This window comes from Aethalodelphis obliquidens, unplaced genomic scaffold, assembly GCF_003676395.1.
Source record: "Aethalodelphis obliquidens isolate GAN/ISIS:26980383/991018 unplaced genomic scaffold, ASM367639v1 scaffold4, whole genome shotgun sequence".
Taxonomy (NCBI): domain Eukaryota; kingdom Metazoa; phylum Chordata; class Mammalia; order Artiodactyla; family Delphinidae; genus Aethalodelphis; species Aethalodelphis obliquidens.
Window position 1 is genome coordinate 50,793,497 of NW_020837948.1, and position 27,738 is coordinate 50,821,234.

Genomic DNA, 27,738 nt, shown 5'->3' on the forward strand with positions numbered 1-27,738 from the left:
TATGCAGTAGGACCTTGTTGTTTATCCATTCTACATATTGATATGATGTTTGCATCTGCTAATACCAAACTCCCAATCCACCCCTCCTTCAGCCCCCTCCCCCTTGGCAACCACAAGTCTGTTCTCTATGTCTATGACTCTGTTTCTGTCTTATACATAGGTTCATTTGTGTCATATTTTAGATTCCACATATACGTGATATCATATGATATTTGTCTTTCTCTTTCTGACTTACTTCACTTAGTATGATAATCTCTAGGTCCATCCATGTTACTGCAAATGGCATTATTTCTTTTTTTATGGCTGAGTAGTATTCCATTGTGTGTGTGTGTGTGTGTGTGTGTATACCACATCTTCTTTATCCATTCATCTGTTGATGGATACTTAGGTTGTTTCCATGTCTTGGCCATTGTGAATAGTGTTTCTATAAACATAGGGGTGCACGTAACATTTTGAATTATTGTTTTGTCCAGATATATGCCCACGAGTGGGATTGTTGGATATCGCAACTCTATTTTTAGTTTTTTGAAGAATCTCCATAGTGTCCTCCATAGTGGCTGCACCAGCTTACATTCCCACCAACAGCATAGGAGGGTTCCCTTTTCTCCACACCCTCTCTAGCATTTGTTATTTGTAGACATTTTAATGATGGCCATTCTGACCAGTGTGAGGTAGTACCTCATTATAGTTTTGATTTGCATCTCTCTAATAATTAGTGATGTTGAACATCTTTTCATGTGCCTGCTGGCCATATGTATGTCTTCTTCAGAAAAATGTCTATTTAGGTCTTCTACCCATTTTTTGATTGGGTTGTTTGGTTTTTTGTTATTGAGTTATATGGGTTATTTGTGTATTTTGGAAATTAACCCCTTGTTGGTCACATCATTTGTAAATATTTTCTCCTAGTCCATAGGTTGTCTTTTCATTTTGTTTATGGTTTCCTTTCTGTGCAAAAGCTTTTAAGTTTGATTAGGTCCCATTTGTTTATTTTTGTTTTTATCTCTATTGCCTTGGAAGACTGACCTAAGAAAAACATTGGTATGATCTATGTCAGAGAATTTTTTGCCTATATTCTCTGCTAGGAGTTTTCTGGTTTCATGTCTTATATTTAAGTTTTTAAGTCACTTCGAGTTTATTTTTGTGTACGGTGTGAGGGTCTGTTCTAACTTCATTGATTTACGTGCGGCTATCCAACTTTCCCAAAACCACTTGCTGAAGACATGTCTTTTCTCTACTGTATATTATTGCCTCCTTTGTTGAAGAGGGTGTGTGGGTTTAATTCTGGGCTCTCTATTCTGTTCCATTGACCCATATGTTAGTTTTTGTGTAAACACCATGCTGTTTTGATTACTGTAGCATTGAGTATTGTCTGAAGTCTGGGAGGGTTATGCCTTCTGCTTTGTTCTGTTTCCTCAGGATTGCTTTGGCAATTCTGGGTCTTTTATTGGTTCCATATATATTTTAGGATTATTTGTTCTAGTTCTGTGAAAAATGTCATGGGTAATTTTATAGGGATCACATTAAATTTGTAGATAGTTTTGGATAGTACAGCCATTTTAACAAAATTAATTCTTCCAATTCAAGAGCATAGGATATCTTTCCATTTCTTTCAATCATCTTCAGTTGCCTTTATTAATGTTTTATATTTCTCGTCATATAAGTCTTTCACCTCCTTGGTCAGGTTTATTCCTAAGGATTTTATTTTTTTGCATATGATTTTTAAAAGGGATTGTTTCTCTACATACCCTTTCTCATTAGTGTAAAGAAATGCAACTGATTGCTGTATGTTAATCTTGTATCCTGCTCCCTTGCTGAGTTCATTTATCAATTCTAGTACTTTTTGTGTGGAGTCTTTAGGGTTTTCTATATGTAGTATCATGTCATCTGCATATAATGACACTTTTACCTCTTCCCTTCCAATTTAGATCCTTTATTTCTTTTTGTTGCCTGATTGCTGTGGCTAGGACTTCCAATACTGTGTTGAATAGAAGTGGTGAGAGTGAGCATCCTTGTCCTGTTGAAGATTTTAGCAGGAAGGCTTTCAGCTTTTCACTGTTGAGTATTATATTGGCCATGGGCTTGTCATAAATAGCTTTTATTATGAGATATGTTCCCTCTATACCCACTCTGGTATGAGTTTTTATAATGAATGGATGTTGAATTTTATCAAATGCTTTTTCTGTGTCTATTGGGATGATCATGTGTTTTTTTGTTTTTTCTTTTGTTGATGTGGTATATCACATTAATTGATTTGTATATGTTGAACCATCCTTGTGAACCTGGGATCAATCCAACTTGGTCATGGTGTATGATCTTTTCATGTGTTGTTGGATTCAGTTTGCTAATATTTTGTTGAGAATTTTTGCATCTATATTCATTAAAGAAAGGTATTGGCATGTAATTTTCTTTTTTGGTAGTGTCTTTGTCCGGTTTTGGTATCAGGGCGATGGTGGCTTCATAGAATGTCTTTGGGAGTGTTGCCTCCTCTTTGGTCTTTTGGAAGACTTTTGAGAAGGATCAGTATAAGTTCTTATTTGTATGTTTGGTAGAATTTGCCTGTGAAGCCATCTGGTCCTGAACTTTTTTTTGTAGGAAGATGTTTAATTACAGATTCTATTTTACTTCTAGTTATCAGTCTGTTCAAATTATCTATTTCTTCTTGATTCAATTTTGATGGGCTGTATGTTTCTAGAAACTTGTCCATTTCTTCTAGGTTGTTGAATTTGTTGGCATATAAATTGTTCATTGTATTCTTTTGGGTTTTTTTTTTTTTTTTTTTTTTTTTTTTGCATTTCTGTGGTATCAGTTGTTATTTCTCCTTTTTCATTTCTTATTTTGTTTATCTGGATCCTTTTGTTTCTTCTTGGTGAGCCTGACCAGAGGTTTGTCAATTTCGTTTACCCTTTCAAGGAACCAGCTCTTGGTTTTATTGATTTTTTTTCTATTGTTTTTTAAATCTTTATTTTGTTTATTTCCTCTCTGATCTTTATTATTTCCTTCTTTATGCTGACTTTAGATTTTGTTTGTTCTTTTTCTAATTCTTTTAGGTGGTATATTAGGTTGTTTATTTGAGATTTTTCTTGTTTTTTGAGGAAGGCCTGTATTTCTGTGAACTTCCCTCTAAGAAACTGCTTTTGCTGCACCCTGTAGATTTTGTATGGCTGTGTTTTCACTGTTATTTATAAGATATAAAAAGTATTGTTTGGAGGAGAGGCAAAAGGCCAACTTTTGAGTGCTGTGAATTTACAAAAGTTTCCACAAAAGTAAAAATATATATATATTGAATGGTGATAGGCCCCCAGTAGAATGGTCAAGGCTATCGAACTTGAATAAGTTGTTGAAAATTCAAATATGTTATTATTCATTAAAAGGCAGTGATGAAGCTGATTAAAGCAGGAGAACTTAGCTGAGAAAAATTTTTATTATTTTTACTAGAAGAATTACAAAGTATTATTTAATGTGAATCTGGTAGTTATCATTCCTACTATGAAAATGAGTACTTAATCAGTCTAAGATAGAAACCATGTCATTTTTTTGGTTGTTGGAACTATGCACTGACTTTTGACTAGAATACAGCAAAAATATGAATCCATTTCATTTCTAAATAATTACCAAGCAATGAATATTTTGACTGTTTAATATATTTTGAAGGTAAAAAACTCCTCAAGGACATCATCCATGGTATACGTGCCAATTTTCCTATCCACCATCACACTATCAGCTGCAATACGTGAGCAATTAAGTCTTTAGTTTAATACTTTTAAAATGAAAGAGTAAAATACCAAAGTTTTAAAACAAGGAAAGATATTTGCCCTCATTAACTTCAGCCAAAGTGATATCTTTTTACGTATATTCTCTATTGAGATTTTATATACACATATGCGTGTTTTTTTCCTTTAAGGAGATAATAAAGACTCACTTTAATTAAAAAAAAGAATTAATATTCATATCTACTCTTTCATAGTTTAAATCTGAAAAAGAACAAAAGATACCTGTCACAGTTCCATGTTTACTGGAAACCATAAAAGGATTTCTGAATCTGTCCCACCCTATAAAATGACCCATTTGGCAGTGATTCTCATGTACTTCCTTTTGTTAGAACTCAAAGAAAAAACATATTAATATGTATGGTGCACTCTCGAGACACACATCTGTACAAAAACCTCCTGGGACCCTTATTAAAGAGGCAACGCATTTCTCATCATTATAAAGCTTCTGGTGTAATTTGAAACACAAAGCTGATTAAAAGATAACTTTAAAAAATAAAAGATGAATACAGAAATTATACCTGCATGAAAGGGCATTCCTCACAGTTTTTCTGCAACTGTGAACAGATTACCAAACCCCAGAAGACCGAACATAGAAATTAATTTCCTACTTTCCAATAAAACTAGAAACAAAATTAATTTTGTACAGATAAATGAAACATTAATAATAAAGGGAGGCATTCCTCCTGAGTGAGCGAAAATGTTACTTTTACATACAATATTGTTTTTTGGTTTTTTGGGAGGTTTTGGGGGGTTTTTTTGGGGTACGTGGGCCTCTCACTGCTGTGGCTCCTCCTGTTGCTGAGCACAGGCTCTGGACGTGCAGGCTCAGTGGTCATGGCTCATGGGCCCAGCCACTCCGCGGCATGTGGGATCTTCCCGGACTGGGGCACGAACCCGTGTCCCCTGCATCAGCAGGCGGACTCTCAACCACTGCACCACCAGGGAAGCCCTTACATACAATATTGTATTTTTTTCTTCTTCTTCTTTTTGGTAGTTCATCAATATCTATAAGTAACAGCAAAGTTGACTTTTCCCTCCTGATATCAAGTGTATTTTAATAATCAGTATACCCTTAGCTCATTGAGACAACAAGACTCAGGATTCAGCTCAGACCAAAGCAGAGTTTGCACCTGCTCAGCTCAGGGCCAGGATTCCCTGTGCTCTTCACATAGGTTGCCAGATTTAGCAAATAAAATATAGGACACCTGTTAATTAGAATTTCAGATGAACAGTGAATTGTTTCAGTATATGTATATCCCATACCTTATATCTTACAGCCCTATCTCCATTAAAGATCTCCCCAGTTTCCCAGCTGGATCAGCTGGTCTCCTGAGAATGCACAGGGAAGAGGAGAAAGGAAAATGCCTTATTTCTGTGCCTAGACAGACAGACACACACACACACACACACACACACACACACACACACACACACACACTGCTTCGGCTCTGAGTTTCCCCTCTGCCACCTCATCATGCATCTCCAGGATTATCTTCTCCCACTCCCTAACACTCCTTTCTCCTCAGTACCATTTTATCTTAGAAGACACGTGGCTGAATGCTTAAATCACTGCTGTGCTCATACATACAGCTCTGTACTAAGTCATTTCTGACCAAGATAGGGTGAAGTTTTTCAAAGAGACACAGTGATGAAGAGGTTCCTAATGTGGGGTGGAAATTATCAGATACCAGTTTCTCTACTGCCACGTCACTTAGATGGCTACTATAAAGGGGTTAAAGTCACACCACATATTGTTCTGATAAAATGCAAAATGCCTGGTATGATTTAGGAAATTCTGAAAGATGAGCATTGAGCTTCAATAGAGAAGGAGAATGTTCTGTACTTTTATAGAAAAAGGGAAAGACATTTCCACATTTCTGATGTTAGAATAAAAAAAATTAGATGGCCTTACTCTCTGACTGCTCTTGGTAATACCTCCTGGAGATATCTTTGAAAAGCAGAGATTTTTTTCCAGTTCTATTTATTCTGTGGAAATACTTCTTATGGCAGTCAAGATCTGAGTGGCTAGAAAGCAGATAGTTTAAATATATAGCCACAGTTTAGAATGGCATATTTTATGTTTCATAAATCTTTATAGACAATCATCCTATGTGATATATTTCCTAGGATATTCTTGTTACTTAAGGAGACTTTCATCATAAAAGAATTTAAATATGGTAGTGTGTCCTACCTACTGACTTTTAGAGTGAGCATACAAAATACCAGCAAGTTGCAGGGAAGGAAGATACCAGTCAACAGAGTTTGAAACTTTTGCTTTGATTTTTCTCTGGGGCTTTTTCCAGGGTCAAGACCTATTAACAAAAGTCATAGGAATTTCTCAGAGGAGTTCTCCTGGCTCTTTTCAAGCTGCCAGGTCTCCAGCTACTTGGTGCAAAGGTTATGCTAGAAAACCACAGAAGGAATGGAGGTGGAACTCGGTCCCCAGCCCCCTTCCCCCTCTCCTCTGGTTGGGTTGAATCTTAGCAGCTCCTTTTTCTTTTCCATTATAGTTAATTACAAGATATTGAGTATGGCTCCCTGTGGTAAACAGTAGGATCTTGTCGGTTATCTATTTTGTATATAGTAGTGTGTACCCAAACTCCTAATTTATCCCTCCCCCACCTCCCTCCTTTGGTAACCATCAATTTGTTTTCTATGTCTGTGAGTCTGTTTCTGTTTTGTAACTAAGTTCATTTGTATCAGTTTTTTAGATTCCACATATAAGTGATATCATATGATATTTGCCTTTCTCTGTGTGACTTACTTCACTTAGTATGATAATCTCTAGGTCCATCCATCTTGCTGTGAATGGCATTATTTCATTCTTTTTTATGGCTAATATTCCATTGTATATATACATCACATCTTTTTTATCCATTCCTCTGTTGATGGACATTTAGGTTGCTTCCATGTCTTGGCTATTGTAAATAGTGCTGCTATGAACATTGAGGTGCATGTATCTTTTTGAATTAGAGTTTTGTCTGGATATATGCCCAGGAGTGGGATTGATGGGTCATATGGCAGCTGTATTTTTAGTTTTTTAAGGAGCCTCCATACTGTCCTCCATAGTGGCTGCACTAATTTATATTCCCACCAACAGCATAGGAGTGTTGCCTTTTCTCCATACTCTCTCAACCATTGTTTGTAGACTTTTGGTGATGGCCATTCTGACCGATGTGAGGTGGTAGCTCATTGTAGTTTTGATTTGTTTTCTCTAATAAGTAGCAATGTTGAGCATCTTTTCATGTGCCTGTTGGCCATCTGTATGTCTTCTTTGGAGAAATGTCCTAAATATAGGTCTTCTGCCCATTTTTTATTGGGTTGTTTGGGGGTTTTTGATATTGAGCTGTATGAGCTGTTTGTATATTTTGAAAATTAATCCCTTGTTGGTGGCATCACTTGCAAATATTTGCTCCCATTCCATAGGTTGTCTTTTCATTTTGTTTATGGTTTCCTTTGCTGTGCAAAAGCTTTTGAATTTGGTTCGGTCCCATTTGTTTATTTTCTAAGCAGTTCTTTAGCTCAACTTGTCATTCTCATAGTGGACTAGGGAATCACAGGATAACCTATGCTTGCTTGTCAGTTATAGAGAGGTTGATGGTACAGTGGAGTGTTACATCCCTTAATCTCATGCCAATTTGGGTCATTTGAGTGCATCTATGACAGGCCAGCAGTTAAATGTTCTCAAAAATACTCCCAAAGTTGTGCCATTTCCTCTTCTTTCCCAACACTTGCAACCCCCAGAGTATGCAGGAAACAAGGAATTTTAGAAAGATATCACAGCTCTCTTTCCCAATCAAGAATTAAATATCAGCCAACCAGCATTCACATCAATTACAGAAAAGTGAAGGAGAATGTATAACAATTTGAAAAGCAATAAAAGGCCCTTTACTGCCAGGGTAGGGGAAAAAAAAGACAACATACGTGCATTTTGAGGTAATTATTATTAGAATCTCACATTGGTGCATTTTGAAAAAAATGCCTAACAGAAAGAACAATAGATGGCAAATAATGCAGCAAGCATTCTAAGTGAACATCAAATTCTAAGTGGTTTAGTAAATAATTTCTTGGGATATAATCAGAGAGCTACATATACCAGGAGCATGAAGCAAAGCAGGATTGGTTCAGTGGAATGTAGCATTCCTTGAAGCCAAAGACCTACTAGAACATAATTACAAAAGAGAGCAAGCTTCAGAGCCACAGGAAATCTCCTGAGAGCAACCATGGGGTGGAAATAATTTTCTCAGAGAATGCATATATTCATTTTAATGGTTTAAAATGATTCATGCACTGGTGGAAGAAAGACATGGAACTTGTCCCCACGTTTTTCTTTTCACTTCCCCCATATCAAACAAAAGTGTTCTATAATTGGACCTTTAACGTCAATTCTTTAGTTAGGCAGTTTGAAAGCCTCACATAATTTCATTGAGGACTTTAGGAAGCAAAGAAATCTCAAACCAGATTTTTAAAAGGGCTTATGGAACAAAACAATATTTTGAAAGAGATAAAAAATTAGTAGCAGTATGAAATATGGTACAGAATTATATATGTCACCATGCTCTCTAGCTTTCAGAAAACCAGACTGTAGTTTCTCAGGGGATTTTGAATTAATCCCCATAGAAGGCCAAAGTAATGTTCTCCAAAGAACGTATAAACCTTTGGAGAAACAATATTAAAGAAATGCAGTTGTTTGCTGTATTTATAATATTATGTCCATAAGAATTAAATATCATCTAGAAATTAAGAAAAGTGAGTAAAATAGAGAGTAGAAACTAAGAGTGGAGGATTTAGAAAGTGTACGCAGGACCACGATAAAATACATTTTAATAGCTTGTTATGTCAGGATTTATTCAAAGAATCAGAAAAAAAAGTTCACAATTAATTTTGAAGCCTGAGTATCTGTCGCAGGCCTGGCATATGATGTAGAGGAAGTGTTGGACACAATTCTTTCAGACAAACAAATGTTGCAAATATCAAAAAGCCCTGTGGAACCTATAACATTTCAACATCAATTACTCAGTGCAAAGTTGGGAGTTTCCAATCCACCCTCGCTCCTGACATCAGTTGAGAGTTGCGAGATCTCCAAGACCACCTCCGATGTGATAATTCACTATACAGACTCACCGAATTCACTTAAAGCTATTATATTCGTAGTTAAGTTTATGGCAGTGAAAGGATACAGATAAAAGTCAGCCAAGAGAAGAGGCATTTGGGGCAAAATCCGGGAGAATTCCAAACATGAGCTTTCAGTTGCTCTCTCGGTGGAGGCTTGGACAGTGGTAACTCCTCTCAGCAATCATGTATCGCCAACCAGGGAAGCTCACCTCAGCCTTGATGGTTAGAGTTTTTATTGACGCTTAATCATATAGACATGGTTGACCACGTGCATGGCTAAGTTTAGTCTCCAGCCCTCCAGTGGGTCAAGGTGGCTTATAGCCCCCACCATACATCACATTGTTATCATGGGCTATCTTGTGTGACCCAAGACCCCCCTGTACACAAAGACACTCTTATCATGCAGGATTTTCCAAGGATTTATAGAGATTATCATCCCAGGAGTTGAGGGCAAAGATTAAACCTCCACCCCGCACCCCGCCACCTTGGATAAAGTTAATCTTTCACTGCACACTTACATTACACAAAGTTGTATGAACTGTACAACCCTTACTGGAATGATGTGTATGTGCAAACACTGTGACTATACTAGATTCAACAATCCTGAACTATACAGAATATTTGCCTGCTGACAAATTGTTTCTGTTGGCTATGGCCTTACCTCATCTGCACTTTTGGAGGGCAATCGTTTTATTCAAGATGCTTTGGGTTAGAAGACATTTTGGCAGCTTCCTATTCCTTTCTGCCAATGAGGATTTTTGCTGCAGCACTGTTGGGATGTACTATAGTGAGGACTCATCCCCCAGCTTATTCTTCTGCAGACTGATAATCAGTGTAGACTCTTGTTAACAATCTTCTCTTTCCAACAAAAGCCTTTCCCCCCGCTTTGGTGTACTTTTTAGAAAGTGATTCTCAATATACACTATTTTCCAAGGAACGTTTCCTAGAATATTGGAATTTACCTGGATACTTGTTTCTTGTTTCCTTATTACATCTGAAAGAATGTACTTATATTTAGCCTAATTTTGTTACAGATTTTCATTGGTTTAGTGGAATTGATCGCAGAGTAAACCATCAAGAATGATATACCAGCCATTCAATCATGAAATGGTTTCAGGGTACTGGTAAATTTTCCTAGAAAATTGAATTCACTGAATAATAGCTAGAGTCTATGTCAGATACAAGAATCAAACTTTGTTCAAACTTTTTATATCCAGTCACTAACAGAAGTTTCACAAAGTGCAAAACTTCCAATAAGATTTTTTTAAACGTGATGTAGATTTACACCACTCACTGAAACTTTTAAAAAGCAGTTTTCTATACATTTTAAAACAATTTTTATTTTGCTTTTTTAATGAAAAGTTTTGATTTTTGGAATGCTCCAATATAAGGCAAAGCAGGATATAACTTAAAATGCAGCTTAGCCTAAAGCATATTAGTAATCTAGTCATAGCATCAGAAGCAAATGAAGCCTCTTATAAACACTATTCATATGGATAAATATATGTTTAACGTCATTTGTGCATATTAATTCTGTGAAATTTTTCATAAGACTTTAAATCAGCACATTGATTCAAGTTGTAACTCTGAAATTTTTAACAGTCCAAAAACTTCAAGTAATGTTGAAGTATATAAAAATGAGTTTTATGATGCAGAACCATAAACTAGTAAGTATAAGTCCTTTATGTCACCCACAAAAATCAGATTTCATGCTCACATAATATATAAATGGTTACTTTATGAAATAGATACTTAAATCCTAATATCTACCAAATTTCTACTATTTTTAAAATAGATCATAATTTTAACTAGGAATTGCTAACTTTAAAATGCCATGAATTCAATTACATGAATTTGGGATAAATGTAAATTTCTACATGCCCTATAAATCCATATTACAAGCAAGAAATTTGGGAAATTCTGGCTTTAGAAAAATGTTATGAAAAAATTCAGAGTTTATTTGACCATAAATCAATCCACCATGATCCAAAATGTAATATAATAGTTTTAAATCTTAGACTGTTTTGATAGAAGCATTGTATCTACAGCAAAGGTATGCTTTATTTTTTGAGCCATTGGTATAATAACTAGGTACTATGTCCAAGCAAATACCACACTTTACTAGAACCACAGTTAAACCAGAGGGTATCCAATGGAATGAAATCAAGATAAGTCTGAAAATCACCTAACTTGTGGACTTTCTTAAGGAGCCGTGAATGATTAGCCTAAAGCGTTGAATTTGAGTTTGAAAGGTTTGTGTTACTGTTAAATATGTCAGTGGTGTTTTTCTTTTGATAGCAAGACTTCTATGCTTGTTGAGAATAAAGCTCTAGATTGATAGATGGACGTTAGAAAGAGGCATATTTCAGCCTAATAAGAAGGCAGAATTTCAAAGTGTCTAAATACATACCTGCTTTGTTATACTGAGGCTTGCCACAGATAAGCTGAAAGTTCCATGTCAGAAATGTTAGAGAGGGAAGTTGGCACTAGCAGATCTATGCCTTCTCTTCCAAGTCTCAGATTCTTCCACTGTATGGACAGAATTCCATAAAAAGTGTTTCACGGATGAGAGCTAGAAAAGACTTTTTTTTCGAACTTCTTTATATGCACTCTGGATGAAAGGACAAATAATTGAAATTATATATGCTAAGTAAAGAATTCTTAGCTTTTGCACCCCCTCCCAGTACACACACACATGTTGCCCTAGGGAAATGGGTTTTTATCTCTGTCCTTTCTCTGTTAAGGACCTCAGGTCTGTGTACAGGTATACTCAATAAAGCCAGTGCTATGTTTGACACCATTAACAATGCAAATGCAAGTAATAGAGGAAACTTGAGATAGCTTGATTCAACCCTTTTATTTCCACAATATCTGGAATCCCAAATATGGTTCTAGTCTCTACATATCAGAAGAGAAATAATGAAATCTAGAAGGGGACAACCAGAAGGCCACAGGGATAAAGCGATGTCACCTGAGACCTTGCTAAAATAATGACCTGTTAGCCTTGAAGAGCTCAGGGAGACTATAAAAAAATGCTTAAAACCACTTGGCTATTTGGATGATGTGAACATAAAATCCAAAAGGTTAGAACAATGTGAATCTCTTTAAAATTTTTAATGAGGGGCTTCCCTGGTGGCATGGTGGTTAAGAATCCGCCTGCCAATTCAGGGGACACGGGTTCGAGCCCTGGTCCAGAAAGATTCCACATGCCACGGAGCAACAAAGCCTGTGTGCCACAACTACTGAGCCTGTACTCTAGAGCCTGCAAGCCACAACTACTGAGCCCACGTGCCTAGAGCCCGTACTCTGCTACAAGAGAAACCACCACAATGAGAAGCCCGTGCACCACAATGAATAGTAACCCCTTCTCGCCACAACTAGAGAAAGCCCGCATGCAGCAACGAAGACCCAATGCAGCCAAAAATAAATAAATTAAATTTTTAAAAATTTTTAATGAGTTAAGTTTAAGACAAATATTAGAAAGAAGTACATCTTTACAAACCTGATGACTTAGTAAATAAGTAATATGTGCAAGAAATCCTCGAAGGATTTCTCAGTACTTGTGAAAGGCAGAGTCATAGCACATGACTGCTAAAAGAACGGGGGATGTGCCCCAGCCCGCTGACTGAGTCATGGAGGATAACCTTGACTTCCTCCGTGATGCTACTGATGCTACTGATGAGCTACTGATGATGGCTACTCTGGCCTGAACAGACCATTGTCCCTACCAAAGAATGATGAGCTTCATCTAACAAAAAATATTGCTTCTAGCAACGTTTAATTGTTTTATTTTATCTGATAGTCTCTCTGTGTTGATATCTGAATCCTCACTACAATCTGATTTGAATTTTATCTAGTATCACAGGAGAGTTGACATAAGAAAACCAAATCCAAGATCTCAATCACATTGAAGCAGTTTCATTATTCTCTCTTTTCTCCTGGTTTGTAACTATAGAAGCCTCTCCAAAGTACCTTGAGTTCCTTTTTGTCCAGGTCCCATGTGTTGGTAAAAACCTGAGAGACTCCTAAGCATATCATGTTTGAGTATCTTAGCAAACTTGTTACCAGCTAATTAGCTAAGCCTCCTCCTAAAACTGAAACTTATGCATACTCTTTTTTTTAAATTGAAATATAGTTGAGTTATAATGTTGCATTAGTTTCTGGTGTACAGCAAAGTGATTCAGTCATACATACATATAAAACTTCTTTTCAGATTCTTTTCCCTTATAGATTATTACAAGATATTGAGTATAGTTACTTCTGCTATATGGTAGGTCCTTGTTGGTTATCTATTTTATATATAGTAGTATGTATCTGTTAATACAAAATGCCTAATTTATCCCTCTTCCCCCCTCCTTTCCCCTTTGGTAACCATAAGTTTGTTTCCTATGTCTGTGAGTCTGTTTCTGTTTTGTAAATAAGTTCATTTATATCTTTTTTTTTTAGATTCTGCATATAAGCGATATCATATGATATTTGTCTTTCTCTGACTTACTTCTCTTAGTATGATAATCACCAGGTCCATCCATGTTGATGCAAATGGCATTATTTCATTCTTTTTATGGCTGAGTACTATTCCATTGTATACATGTACCACATCTTCTTTATCCATTCCTCTGTCAGTGGACATTTAGGTTGCTTCCATGTCTTTGCTATTGTAAACAGGGGTATACTCTTTCTAAAAACTCCCCAACTCTTTCTCAGGTTCACTGTTTTTCCTTCTATATGGAGATTTAATGTTCTCCATCAGTCTTTTCAGACCTTGAATTCAATCTAGGTGCTTAAATCTCTAAAATGTGTATGTGAAAGCACTTTTCCAGAATTTTTATAGATTTTATATAACGTTAACTAAAAATACTGAGTTTGTATTCCTTTGCCAGGTAAAGCATTGAAATAGCATACTTTAGCAGGATCTTCCTAGTGTTGAAGACAAGAAACAGCACATGTGCCACATGTTTGCACAGCAAGCACAAGGTGTCATGCTAGAATTTGCAGATGTGTGCCTTGTGTTCTCTGCTGTATCATCACTGAGAGACCTCCAAAAATGAAAGTATAGTTTTAGTACTTTTAGAGCCTAGTTTGGTTGATTCCAATACAGATTTAGGCTGTTCTTCTATGGGTATTTTTGGTTTTTTAATTATCCTGTTTTATGAAACTTCATTTAATTTTTTTAATGAGCACTCAAATATCTATAACTTTCACACATTAAATCAGAAATGTCATAGCTGTATGTAGTTTCAGAGCTGCTGTTCTTTCCCTCTGTGTATTCTCCATTATGTGTAAAGAGATAGGTATAACTAATAATTCAACTACTGCTTTGGGGATTGATAGTTCCGTATTGAAACTTGTGCTGAAGACCAGTGATTTAAAAGAAAATTATTTCTTCCTGTATTTCCTTCCCCAAAAGTGGTAAAACACTATATTTTGAACTGTTGCAGATTTGCAATGAAAGTTAATGAATTTAAACTCTATTATGCCAAACATATACATTAAGGTTCTCTAGCCGGGCTATGAAATTGGATTTTAGATTCTCTATTAAGTTGTTAACACCAGTCTCAGTGAAGCATTTGAACCCATACGTCAGAGAGATTGTCTGGAAACCATACAATGTACTCTCTTATTTTCTGCTGTTGCAATGACAACATCTCTCAAGATTTTTGGTGAGTGTTTGCATGGTATATCCTATACATGTGAGCTTTTGCTAACAGAGACATTGTTATTTACTAACACATTTCAGTCCAAAACTAGTTCCTTTTTGGTCAGTGCAAGCCAGAACATTGCTGACGGTAAAATTCGTATTAAAAGAACATAGATTCAGTTATACCAGGATGATGAATTCTAGACTTGGCACAGTTCAGTATTCCCTTCTTCAAATATTTATTCAGAAACAGCCTTTGAGATATATTTTGTGTCAAGTTGAAAAATTATTCCCCCACAAGATGGGGATGGCACTTTGCATTCACCCTCAATGGCTCATAATCTTTCCATGGAACCAGCAGAAAAATTAACGCATTCTTGTCTGTTGTGTCTGTTAATGTGTCATACTCTCTTACTCTCTAGAGCTTTAGAGAAGAATATCTTTATTTTTGTCTTTCCAGGGGACCTTTTGTGATCATGTGAGACTGAACCAACTGAAGAAGGCCATTTTTAAAACATTCCCCTTAATTTCAGAATGTTCAATGATATGGGTTAAATATTCTGTCATGAGATAATGGAGTTTCTTTTCTTTTTTCCCCTTTGGGGAATTTAATTTTCAGGTTTCTCTTTGACTATGTAGGCATGTTTCGATCTCAAGCAAGCTGAAAATTATCTTCCAATTGTAAGATGCCTCATAAAGTTAAAAGAGAAAACTTTGAAGAAATTTTCACTATACTAGTTGAACAAAGAAAAAATATAAAATAGAATGAATAATAAATGTTTAGAATCTATAGGCTAAAAATGGTAAAATGTTCAAGTTTAATTATTATAAATACATTAATTTCTCTCAAAGTAATTTAAAATTTAATGTCATTCCTATCAGGATCCCAGTGTTCTGGTTTTGTTTCTTTTTTTTTTCTTCCTTTTTACCATACCTTATATGCTTACATTTACTAGCTTCAGTTTTTTAATTTTATATTGGAGTATACAATGTTGTGTTAGTTTCAGGTGTACAGCAAAGTGATTTAGTTACACATATACATGTATTTATTCTTCTTCAAGTTCTTTTCCCATTTAGGTTATTACAGAATAATGAGCAAAGTTTCCAGTGCTATACAGTAGGTCCTTGTTGATTATCTATTTAAAATATAGCCATGTGTATATGTCAATCCCAAACTCCCAATTTATCCCTTCCCCCTGGTAACCATTAGTAAGTTCATTCTCTAAGTCTGTGAGTCTGTGTGTTGTAAATAAGTTCATTTGTAACATTTTATTTTAGATTCCATATATAAGTAATATATAAGTAATATCATATGATATTTGTCTTTCTCTGTCTGACTTACTTCACTTACTATGATAATCTCCAGGTCCATCTATGTTGCTGCAAATGGCATTATTTCATTCTTTTTCATAGCTAAGTAATATTCCATTGTATATATATGTACCACAGCTTCTTGTTCCATTCCTTGTCAATGGACATTTAGGTTGCTTCCATGTTGTGGTGATTGTAAACATTGCTGCAGTGAATATTGGGGTGCATGTATCCTTTCAAACCACGGTTTTCTCTGGATATAAGCCCAGGAGTGAGATTGCTGGATCACGTGGTAGCTCTATTTTTAGTTTTTCTAAGGAACCTCCATACTGTTTTCTGTAGTGGCTGTGACAGTTTACATTCCCACCAGCAGTGTAGGAGGGTTCCCTTTTCTCCACACCCTCTCCAGCATTTATTGTTTGCAGACATTGATGATGGCCATTCTGACTGGTGTGAGGTGATATCTCATTGTAGATTTGATTGGCATTTTTCTAATAATTAGTGATATTGAGAATCTTTTCATGTGCCTCTTGGTCACCTGTATGCCTTCTTTGGAGAAATGTCTGTTTAAGCCTTCTGCCCATTTTTTGATTAGGTTGTTTGTTGTTGTTGTTACATATTTATTGGAGTATAATTGCTTTACAATGATGTGTTACTTTCTGCTTTATAAAAAAGTGAATCAGTTATACATATGTTCCCATAACTCTTCCCTCTTGCGTCTCCCTCCCTCCCACACTCCCTATCCCACCCCTCTAGGTGGTCACAAAGCACCGAGCTGATCTCCCTGTGCTATGCGGCTGCTTCCGACTAGCTATCTATTTTACGTTTGGTAGTGTGTATAGGTCCATGCCACTCTCTCACTTTGTCACAGCTTACTCTTCCCCCTCGCCATATCCTCAAGTATATTGTGTCTTTATTCCTGTCTTACCCCTAGGTTCTTCATGACATTTTTTTTCCTTAGATTCCATATATATGTGTTAGCATACGGTATTTGTCTTTCTCTTTCTGACTTGCTTCACTCTGTATGACAGACTCTAGGTCCATCCACCTCACTACAAATAACTCCATTTCTTTCTATGGCTGAGTAATATTCCATTGTATATATGTGCCACATCTTCTTTATCCATTCATCTGATGATGGACACTTAGGTTGTTTCCATCACCTGGCTATTGTAAATAGAGCTGCAGTGAACATTTTGGTACATGACACTTTTTGAATTATGGTTTTCTCAGGGTATATGCCCAGTAGTGGGATTGTGGGGTCATATGGTAGTTGTATTTGGAGTTTTTTAAGGAACCTCCATACTGTTCTCCATAGTGGCTGTACCAATTCACATTCTCACCAGCAGTGCAAGAGTGTTCCCTTTTCTCCACAACCTCTCCAGCATTTATTGTTTGTAGATTTTTTGATGATGGCCTTTCTGACTGGTGTGAGATGATATCTCACTGTAGTTTTGATTTGCATTTCTCTAATGATTAATGATGTTGAGCATTCTTTCATGTGTTTGTTGGCAGTCTGTATATCTTCTTTGGAGAAATGTCTATTTAGGTCTTCTGCCCATTTTTGGATTGGGTTGTTTGTTGTTTTGTTATTGAGCTGCATGAGCTACTTGTAAATTTTGGAGATGAATCCTTTGTCAGTTGCTTCATTTGCAAATATTTTCCCCCATTCTGAGGGTTGCCTTTTGGTCTTGTTTATGGTTTCCTTTGCTGTGCAAAAGCTTTTACGTTTCATTAGGTCCCATTTGTTTATTTTTGCTTTTATTTCCATTTCTCTAGGAGGTGGGAGAAAAAGGATCTTGATGTGATTTATGTCATAGAGTGTTCTGCCTATGTTTTCCTCTAAGAGTTTGATAGTTTCTGGCCTTACATTTAGGTCTTTAATCCATTTTGAGCTTATTTTTGTGTATGGTTTTAGGGAGTGATCTAGTCTCATACTTTTACATGTAGCTGTCCAGTTTTCCCAGCACCACTATTGAAGAGGCTGTCCTTTCTCCACTGTACATTCCTGCCTCCTTTATCAAAGATAAGGTGACCATATGTGTGTGGGTTTATCACTGGGCTTTCTATCCTGTTCGATTGACCTATATTTCTGTTTTTGTGCCAGTACCATACTGTCTTGATTACTGTAGCTCTGTAGTATAGTCTGAAGTCACAGAGCCTGATTCCTGCAGCTCCGTTTTTCGTTCTTAAGATTGCTTTGGCTAATCGGGATCTTTTCTATTTCCATACAAATTGTGAAATTTTTTGTTCTATGTCTGTGAAAAATGCCAAGGGTAGTTTGATAGGGATTGCATTGAATCTGTAGATTGCTTTGGGTAGTGGAGTCATTTTCACAATGTTGATTCTTCCAATCCAAGAACATGGTATATCTCTCCATCTATTTGTATCATCTTTAATTTCTTTTATCAGTATCTTATAATTTTCTGCATACAGGTCTTTTGTCTCCTTAGGTAGGTTTATTCCTAGATATTTTATTATTTTTGTTGCAATGGTAAATGGGAGTGTTCTCTTCACTTTACTTTCAGATTTTTCATCATTAGTGTATAGGAATGCCAGAGATTTCTGTGCATTAATTTTGTATCCTGCTACTTTACCAAATTTATTGATTAGCTCTAGTAGTTTTCTGGTAGAATCTTTAGGATTCTCTATGTATAGTATCATGTCATCTGCAAAGAGTGACAGCTTTACTTCTTTTCTGATTTGGATTCCTTTTATTTTCCTTTCTTCTCAGATTGCTGTGGCTAAAACTTCCAAAATTATGTTGAATAAGAGCGGTGAGAGTGGGCAACCTGGTCTTGTTCCTGATCTTAGTGGAAATGCTTTCAGTTTTTCACCATTGAGGATGATGTTGGCTGTGGGTTTGTCATATATGGCCTTTACTATGTTGAGGAAAGTTCCCTCTATGCCTACTTTCTGGAGGGTTTTTATCATAAATGGGTGTTGAATTTTGTCAAAAGCTTTCTCTGCTTCTATTGAGATGACCATATGGCTTTTCTCCTTCGTTTTTTTAATATGGTGTATCACATTGATTGATTTGCGTATATTGAAGAATCCTTGCATTCCTGGGATAAACCACACTTGATCATGGTGTATGATCCTTTTAATGTGCTGTTGCTTTCTGTTTGCTAGTATTTTGTTGAGGATTTCTGCATCCATGTGCATCAGTGATAATTGGCATGTAGTTTTCTTTCTTTGTGACATCCTTGTCTGGTTTTCGTATCAGGGTGATGGTGGCCTTGTAGAATGAGTTTGGGAGTGTTCTTCCCTCTGCTATATTTTTGAAGAGTTTGAGAAGGATAGGTGTTAGCTCTTCTCTAAATGTTTGATAGAATTCGCCTGTGAAGCCATCTGGTCCTGGGCTTTTGTTTGTTGGAAGATTTTTAATTTTTAATCACAGTTTCAATTTCAGTTCTTGATTGGTCTGTTCATATTTTCTATTTCTTCCTGATTCATTCTTAGCAGGTTGTGCATTACTAAGAATTTGTCCATTTCTTCCAGGTTGTCCATTTTATTGGCATAGAGTTGCTTGTAGTAATCTCTCATGATCTTTTGTAGTTCTGCAGTGTCAGTTGTTACTTCTTTTTCATTTCTAATTCTATTGATTTGAGTCTTCTCCCTTTTTTTCTTGATGAGTCTGGCTAATGGTTTATCAATTTTGTTTATCTTCTCAAAGAACCAGCTTTTAGTTTTATTGATCTTTGCTATCATTTCCTTCATTTAGTGTTCATTTATTTCTGATCTGATCTTTATGATTTCTTTCTGTCTGCTAACTTTGGGGTGTTTTTGTTATTTCTCTAATTGCTTTAGGTGCAAGGTGTTAGGTTGTTTATTCGAGATGTTTCCTGTTTCTTAAGGTAGGATTGTAGTGCTATAAACTTCCCTCTTAGAACTGCTTTTGATGCATCCCATAGGTTTGGGGTCGTCGTGTCTCCATTGTCATTTGTTTCTAGGTATTTTTTGATTTCCTCTTTGATTTCTTCAGTGACCACTTCGTTACTAAGTAGTGAATTGTTTAGCCTCCATGTGTTTGTATTTTTTACAGATTTTTTCCTGTAATTGATATCTAGTCTGATAGCATTCTGGTCGGAAAGATACTTGATGTGATTTCAGTTTTCTTAAATTTATCAGTGCTTGATTTGTGGCCCAAGATATGGTCTATCCTGGAGAATGTTCCATGAGCACTTGAGAAAAATGCGTATTCTGTTGTTTTTGGATGGAATGTCCTATAAATATCAATTAAGTCCATCTTGTTTAATGTATCGTTTAAAGCTGTGTTTCCTTATTTATTTTCATTTTGGATGATCTGTCCATTGGTGAAAGTGGGGTGTTAAAGTCCCCTACTATGAATGTGTTACTGTCGATTTCCCATTTTATGGCTCTTTGTATTTGCCTTATGTATTGAGGTGCTCCTTTGTTGGGTTCATAAATATTTACAATTGTTATATCTTCTTCTTGGATCGATCCCTTGATCATTATGTAGTGTCCTTCTTTGTCTCTTTATTTTAAAGTCTATTTTGTCTGATATGAGAATTGCTACTCCAGCTTTCTTTTGGTTTCCCTTTGCATGGAATATCTTTTTCCATCCCCTCACTTTCAGTCTGTATGTGTCTCTAGGTCTCAAGTGGGTCTCTTGTAGACAGCATACATATGGGTCTTGTTTTTGAATCCATTCAGCCAGTCTGTATCTTTTAGTAGGAGCATTTAATCCATTTGCATTTAAGGTAATTATCAATATGTATGTTCCTATTCCCATTTTCTTAATTGTTTTGGTTTGTTATTATAGGTCTTTTCCTTCTCTTGTGTTTCTTGCCTAGAGAAGATCCTTTAGCATTTGTTGTAAAGCTGGTTTGGTGGTGCTGAACTCTCTCAGCTTTTGCTTGTCTCTAAAGGTTTTAATTTCTCCATCAAATCTGAATGAGATCCTTGCTGGGTAGAGTAATCTTGGTTGTAGGTTTTTCCCTTTCATCACTTTAAATATGTCCTGCCAGTCCCTTCTGGCTTGCAGAGTTTCTGCTGAAAGATCAGCTGTTAACCTTATGGGGATTCCCTTGTGTGTTATTTGTTGTTTTTTCCTTGCTGCTTTTAATATGTTTTCTTTGTATTTAATTTTTGACACTTTGATTAATATGTGTCTTGGCGTGTTTCTCCTTGGATTTATCCTGTATGGGACTCTCTGTGCTTCCTGGACTTGATTAACTATTTCCTTTCCCATATTAGGGAAGTTTTCAATTATAATCTCTTCAAATATTTTCTCAGTCCCTTTCTTTTTCTCTTCTTCTTCTGGAACCCCTATAATTCGAATGTTGGTGTGTTTAATGTTGTCCCAGAGGTCTCTGAGACTGTCCTCAGTTCTTTTCATTCTTTTTTCTTTATTCTGCTCCGCAGTAGTTATTTCCACTAGTTTATCTTCCAGGTCACTTATCTGTTCTTCTGCCTCAGTTTTTCTGCTGTTGATCCCTTCTACAGTATTTTTAATTTCATTTATCATGTTGATCATCATTGCTTGTTTCATCTTTAGTTCTTTTAGGTCCTTGTTAAATGTTTCTTGCATTTTGTCTATTTTATTTCCAAGATTTTGGATCACCTTTACTATCATTATTCTGAATTCTTTTTCAGGTAAACTGCCTATTTCCTCTTCATTTCTTAGGTCTGGTGGTTTTTTACCTTGTTCCTTCATCTGCTGTATGTTTTTCTGTCTTCTCATTTTGCTTATATTACTGTGTTTGGCGTCTTTTTGCAGGCTGCAGGTTCGTAGTTCCCGTTGTTTTTGGTGTCTGTCCCTAGTGGCTAAAGTTGTTTCAGTGGGTTTTGTAGGCTTCCTGGTGGAGGGGACTAGTGCCTGTGTTCTGGTGGATTAGGCTGGATCTTGTCTTTCTGGTGGGCAGGTCCACATCTGCTGGTGTGTTTTGGGGTGTTTGTGGACTCATGATTTTAGGGAGCCTCTCTGCTAATGGGTGGGGTTGTGTTACTGTCTTGCTAGTTGTTTGACATAGGGTGTCCAGCACTGTAGCTTGCTGGTCATTGAGTGAAGCTGGGTGTTGGTGTTGAGATGGAGATCTCTGGGAGATTTTCGCCATTTGATATTACGTGGAGCTGGGAGGTCTCTTGTGGACCAGTGTCCTGAGGTTGGCTCTCCCACCTCAGAGGCACAGCACTGACTCCTGGCTGCAGCAGCAAGAGCTTCATCCACATGGCACAGAATAAAAGGGAGAAAAAGTAGAAAGAAATAGAGGATAAAAGAAAAGAAAATAAAGTAAGATAAAATAAAATGAAGTTATTAAAATAAAAAATAATTATTAAGAAAAAAAAGGACGGATAGAACCCTGGGACAAATGGTGAAAGCAAAGCTATACAGACAGAATCTCACAGAAAAGCATACACATACACACTCACAAAAAGAGGAAAAGGGGAAAATATAATAAATCTTGCTCTCAAAGTCCACCTCCTCAATTTGGGATGATTCGTTATCTATTCAGGTATTCCACAGATGCAGGGTACATCAAGTTGATTGTGGAGATTTAATCCGCTGCTCCTGAGGCTGCTGGGAGAGATTTCCCTTTGTCTTCTTTGTTCTCACAGCTCCCGGGGCTCAGCTTTGGATTTGGCCCCACCTCTGCATGTAGGTCACTGGAGGGCGTCTGTTCTTCACTCAGACAGGACGGGGTTAAAGGAGCTGCTGATTCGGGGGCTCTGGCTCACTCAGGCCTGGGGTAGGGAGGGGCACGATGCAGGGCAAGCCTGCGGTGGCAGAGGCCAGTGGGACATTGCATCAGCCTGAGGCGTGCCATGCGTTCTCTCTGGGAAGTTGTCCCTGGATTCCGGGACCCTGGCAGTGGCGGGCTGCACAGGCTTCCCAGAAGGGAGGTGTGGAGAGTGACCTGTGCTGGCACATAGGCTTCTTGGTGGCGGCAGTAGCAGCCTTAGCATCTCATGCCCGTCTCTGGGGTCCGCGCTTTTAGCCGCGGCTTGCACCCGTCTCTGGAGCTCCTTTAAGCAGCACTCTTAATCCCCTCTCCTTGCGCACTAGGAAACAAAGAGGTAAGAAAAAGTCTCTTGCCTCTTCAGCAGGTCTAGACTTTTTCCTGGACTCCTTCCTGGCTAGCCATGGTGCGCTAACCCCCTGCAGGCTGTGTTCACGCTGCCATGCCTCTCCCTGCACTCCCACCCACGCCCGCCCTGGCAGGTGAGCAGACAAGCCTCTCGGGCTGGTGAGTGCCGGTCGGCACTGATCCTCTGTGTGGGAATCTCTCCGCTTTGCCCTCTGCACCCTTGTTGCTGCGCTCTCCTCCTCAGCTCCGAAGCTTCCCCCCTCCGCCACATGCAGTCTCTGCCCGCAAAGGGGCTTCCTTGTGTGTGGAAACCTTTCCTCCTTCACAGCTCCCTCCCACTGGTGCAGGTTCCATCCCGATTCTTTTGTCTCTGTTTATTCTTTTTTTCTTTTGCCCTACCCAGGTACGTGGGGACTTTCTTGCCTTTTGGGAGGTCTGAGGTCTTCTGCCAGCGTTCAGTAGGTGTTCTGTAGGAGTTGCTCCACATGTAGATGTATTTCTGATGTATCTGTGGGGAGGAAGGTGATCTCTGCGTCTTACTCTTCCGCCATCTTCCGATTGTTTTTTTGACATCGAGCTACATGAGCTCTTTGTAAATTTTGGAGATTAATCCCTTTTCTGTCACAGCATTTGCAAATATTTTTTCCCATTCTGTGGGTTGTATTTTCATTCTGTTTATGGTTTCCTTTGCTGCACAAAAGCTTTTAAAATTAATTAGGTCCCAGTTGTTTATTTTTGTTTTTATTTTCATTATGCTAGGAGATGGATTAAAAAAGATACTGCTGCGATTTATGTCAAAGTGTGTTCTGCCTAGGTTCTCCCCTAAGAGTACTATAGTATCCAGTCTTACATTTAGGTTCTTAATCCATTTTGAGTTTATTTTTATGCATGGTGTTAAAGAATGTTCTAATTTCATTTTTTTACTTGTAGCTGTCCATTTATCCCAGCACCATTTATTGAAGAGACTGTCTTTTCTCCACTACACTGTATATTCTTGCCTACTTTGTCATAGATTAATTGACCATAGGTGCATGGGTTTATTTCTGGGCTTTCTATTCTATTCCATTGATCTATATTTCTGTTTTTTATGCCAGTACCATATTGCTTTGATGACTGTACCTTCGTAGTATAGTCTGAAGTTAGGGAGCCTCATTCCTCCAGCTCTGTTTTTCTTTCTCAAAATTGCTTTGCCTATTCAGGGTCTTTTATGTTTCCATACATATTTTTAAATTTTTTGTTCTAGTTCTGTGAAAAATACCATTAGGAATTTGATAGGGATTGCAGTGAATCTATAGATTGCCTTGGGTAGTGTAGTCATATTCACAATATTGATTCTTCCAATCCTAGAACATGGTATATCTTTCCATCTGTTTCTGCCATCTTCTGTTTCTTTCATCAGCATCTTATTGTTTTTGGAATACAGGTCTCTTGCCTCCTTAGGTAGGTTTATTCCTAGGTATTTTATTCTTTTTGAAGCAATAGTAAATGGTATTATTTCCTTAATTCTTGTTTCTGATCTTTCATTGTTAGTGTACAGAAATACAACAGATTTCTGTGTATTAATTTTGTATCCTGTAACTTTACCAAATTTAACCTCCAGGTGTTTGTGTTTTTTTCCTGTAATTGATTTCTAATCTCATAGCTTTGTAGTTGGAAAAGATGCTTGATATGATTTCAATTTTCTTAAATTTACCAACGCTTTATTTGTTTCTCAGTATGTGATCTATCCTGGAGAATGTTCCACGTACATTTGAGAAGAAAGTGTATTCTGCTGCTTTCAGATGGAATGTCCTATAATTAAGTCTATCTGTTCTAATGTGTCACTTAAGGCTTCTGTTTGCTTATTGATTTTCTACCTGGATGATCTGTCCATTGATGAAAGTGGGGTGTTAAATCTCCTTTTATAGATTTTACCATTTGCCTTATATATTGAGGTGCTCCTATGTTTGGGGCACATGTATTTACAATTATTACATCTTCTTCTTGGATTGATTCCTTGATCATTATGTAGTGTCCTTCTTTGTCACTTGTAACAGTCTTTATTTTAAAGTCTATTTTGTCTGATACGAGTATTGCTGCTCCATCTTTCGTTTGATTGCCATTTGCATGGAATACCTTTTTCCATCTCCTATCAGTCTGTATGTGTCCCTAGATCTGAAGTGGGTCTCTTAGATAGCATATATATGGGTCTTGCTTTTGTATCCATTCAGCCAGTCTATGTCTTTTAGTTGGAGCATTTGATCTGTTTATGCTTAAGGTAATTATTGATATGTATGTTCTTACTGCCATTTGGTCAATTGTTTTAGATTTCTTTTTGTAGGTCTTTTTTCTTCCCTTCCTCGCTTGTTCTCTTCCTTTGTCATCTGATGACTGACTTTAGAGTTGTGTTTAGATTCATTTTTCTTTTGTGTGTGTGTACCTATTGTGAATTTTCAGTTTGCAGTGACCATGAAGTTTTGATAAAGGCAGTCTGTATATAAACAAACAAGATTGTTTTAAGTTGCTGGTCTTTTAATTTCAAGTACATTTCCAGTATCCTGCATTTATAGTCTCCTCACAATTGCTGGCTTTGATATCATATTTGTGTGTGGATGATTTCTTACTTCTACTGTATGTTTGCCTTTACCTCTGAGCATTTCCATTTATAATTTTCTCATTTGTAGTTGTGGCCTTTTCTTTTCCACCTAGAGAAGTTCCTTTAGCATTTGTTGCAAAGCTGGTCTGGTGGTGCTAAAAAATCTTAGCTTTGCTTGTCTGTAAAGCTTTTGACTTCTCTGTTGAACCTGAATGAGAGCCCTGCTGGTTAGAGTATTCTTGGTTGTAGGTTCTTCCCTTTCCTCACTTTATATATATAGTGCCACTCCCTTCTAGCTTGTAGAGTTTTTGCTGAGAGATCAGCTGATTACCTTATGAGAATTCTCTTGTGTTATCTGTTGCTTTTCCCTTGTTGCTTTCATTATTTTTTTTCTTTGTCTTTAATTTTTGTCAATTTGATTACTATGTGTCAGGTGTGTTCCTCCTAAGGTGTAGCCTGCCTGGGACTCTCTGTGCTTCCTGGACTTGGGTGACTATTTCCTTTCCCATGTCAGGGAATTTTCCAGCTATTATCTCTTCACATATTTTCTCAGGTCCTTTCTCTCTCTCTTCTCCTTCTAGGACCCTTATAATGTGAATGTTGGTGTGTTTATGTTGTCCCAGAGGTCTCTCAGGCTGTTTCATTTCTTTTCATTCTTTTTTCTTTATTCTGTTCTGCAGCAGTGATTTCCACCATTCTGTCTATCAGCTCACTTATCCATTCTTCTGCTTCAGTTATTCTGCTATTGATTCCTTCTAGTATATTCTTCATTTCAGTTATTCTATTATTCATCTCTGTTTGTTTCTAGGTCTTTGTTAAACATTTCTTGCATCTTTTTTATCTGTACCTCCATTCTTTTTCCAAGATCTTGGATCATCTTTATATCATTTCTCTGAATTCTTTTTTGGGTAGATTGCCTATCTGCATTTCACTTAGTTGTTCTTCTGGGGTTTTATCTTGTTCCTTCATCTGGGACATATCCCTCTGCCATCTCATTTTGTCTAATTTCCTTTGATTGCATTTTCCATTCTGCAGGCTGCAAGGTTGTAATTCTTCTTGCTTCTGCTCTCTGCTCCCTGGTGGATGAGGCTGTCTAAGAGGCTTGTGCAGGCTTCCTGGTGTGAGGGACTGGATCCTGACCACTGGTGTGTGGGCAGGGCTGTGCTCAGGAAGACTTTAAGCAAACTGTCTGCTGATGGGTGGAGCTGTGTTTCCACCCTGGTGGTTGTTTGGCCTGAGGAGACCCAGCACTGGAGCCTACAGGCTGTTGGGTAAGGCTAGGTGTGAGGAGGAAATGGCAGCCTCCAGGAGGGCTCACACAATGAGTACTCATCAGAGCTACCACTGTCTTTGTCCTGGCAATGAGCCACAGTTGCCCTCTGCCTCCACAGGAGACCCTCCAATACTAGCAGGTAGGTCTGGCCCAGTCTCTTTGGAGGTCACTCCTTTCTCCCCTGAGTCCTTGTGTGCACGAGACCTTGTGTGCATCCTCCAAGAGTGGAGTTTCTGTTTCTCCCAGTCCTATGGAATTCCTGCAGTCAAATCCTGCTGGCCTTCAAAACCAGATTCTCACAGGCTCCTCCTCACATTGTGGCTTCTTCTTTGTCTTTGGATGTAGAATATCCATTTTGGTAGGTTCCAGCAGGTTTTTTGTTTGTTTGTTTTTTGTCAGTTGTTTAGTTAGCTGTGATTTTGGTGTTTTCATAAGGTGAGCTCACATCCTTCTACTCTGCCATCTTGTCTCCATCCTTATTAACTTCAATTTTTGTCAAATGTATGCTGATAGCTTCTCCCCATGTTTTCTTGCGGTCTCTGGTAGGTCCTTGGATGATGATTCTTTGAAGGAGGGGAGATGGTGTACCTTTTAGTCTGGGTCTAGGTGCAGTCCAAGTGCTCACAGCAAAAGTAAGCACATATGAAAAACTCAGTCATTCAGACCACGTGCCACTACTCCACACTGTGCCAACTGCCGATTTTGTTTTATTTTTTTCTAAAGCAAGCACTTCTCAAAGTTTACTGTAAAAGCCTCTTGGGAGAAAAATGGACATAAACACCGCAAAAAAGCATTGAAACAAAAGAAGTATGAAGAAGTCATGGGATGCCAACATGTCAGAATATTATAGGTCACAATGGTCACAAGAGTATTGTATGGATCCAGGAATTAATAGACAAGGCAAGAAAAAAGTAGTTACTAGCATTGATTGTGGTTGTCTCTCTTGATAATGGGTTAATTTTGTTCTCTATGTGAGAAGTAAGCCAAAGACATTGTGATAGAGA

The 27,738-nt window shown here is 37.4% G+C and overlaps 1 protein-coding gene across 2 annotated transcripts in view; it reads left to right on the forward strand.

Moving 5' to 3' along the window:
• EDIL3 (EGF like and discoidin domains 3) overlaps positions 1-27,738 on the forward strand; it is a 429,857-nt gene that overhangs the window by 398,529 nt on the left and 3,590 nt on the right. The gene's annotated exons all lie outside the window — the stretch shown is intronic.